Here is a 1,289-nt window from a genome sequence, read left to right on the forward strand (position 1 = left end):
TGGCAAAGGAAAAGTGAACAGGGCGTTTCAGATCTACTGATTCTAAGCGCCATACACAAGGTAAAGACTCATTTGAAACCAGATTTCTACAGAAACACTTAGTTTTGCTACAGTTTTCTTGTCTCATACCCCTTCAATGACAATCTTTTACTGAATAAATTTCTACTTAGGCTTAGAGAGCAGGGACAGTGAAAATACACATTACTTTTGAAGAAGTGCTAGCTTTTATTTTACCAGATGAAAAAAAAAGAATAAAATCCCTCCTTCTACAAAATTCAGCATGACTAGAATAACGTATCTGTTCTGAGTCAGGATACACATGCCAACTATTGTGTGTTACTTTATCTGTTACTGGAAGTAAACATCAAGTGCGTAATGGGGTATAAATAGGTATGTTGTGAAGATAATTAAAATGGACTTGATTTGACAGGTTCAAATCAAGAACTTCTTTGTTCGGAATGTATTTATTACTATTATTCATTGTGATCTGTCACCAAGATGTCCCAGTGAAGAACAAGGACCAGGCCGTCTGTGCTGGACGCTCTCTACTCAGTACTGAAAATACAGCCCTTCCTCCAAGTTTACAATCTGAAATGTGGCTGATACCGGACCTGGTGCCACTCAAAACGAACCCATTGCGGAGCGCAGGATTTATTGCCAAACACGTGGCTGGCGCAGCGTCTTTAGCAGTTTCCAGGGACGGGCTCCGTGCTGGTGCCAGAGCACCAGCCGGGGTAAACCACCCCGCCTCCCCACAGGCCCCAACCGGGCGGCTCCTCCGCCCGGGCACGGTGACCTGTCAAACCTCCAGCTCCGCCACGGCCCTGCACCAGGGGCCCCTCAGACACCCGGGCTCGGGCCACGCCTCAGGCGGGCCTGCTCGCGTGCCCCGGCAAGGCAAGGCCTCCGCAGGGGCCCCTCCCAGCCCCACGGCGAGCGCGCCCCGCGGTGTCGTCTCAGCGCCGGGCGATGCCTCTCGCCGCAGGGAACAGCCCGAGCGGCGGGAACGGCGCGCGCGCCGGACCTCCGCTTCGCCCCTTCCGAGCCACCGTAGTCGCCGGGGGACGCGAAGGCGCGCGGGGGCTGTTGGGACGGGCTGTTAAGTTGGATGCGGCGCGGAAAGTCGGCCCGTTAGGGAGGGCGCGCGGGAGGGCTGCGTTCATTGGCTGGGAGTGCGTGCGGACCCCGTAGAGAACAGGGAGCAGGAGGGCCCGAGCCAATCGGGACGGCAGGCGCCTAGTGCTGGGCCCGATCCCTGAGGAGGCGCTGGGACGGGACGGGAGGGGAAG

This window comes from Gavia stellata, chromosome 4, assembly GCF_030936135.1.
Source record: "Gavia stellata isolate bGavSte3 chromosome 4, bGavSte3.hap2, whole genome shotgun sequence".
NCBI lineage: Eukaryota > Metazoa > Chordata > Aves > Gaviiformes > Gaviidae > Gavia > Gavia stellata.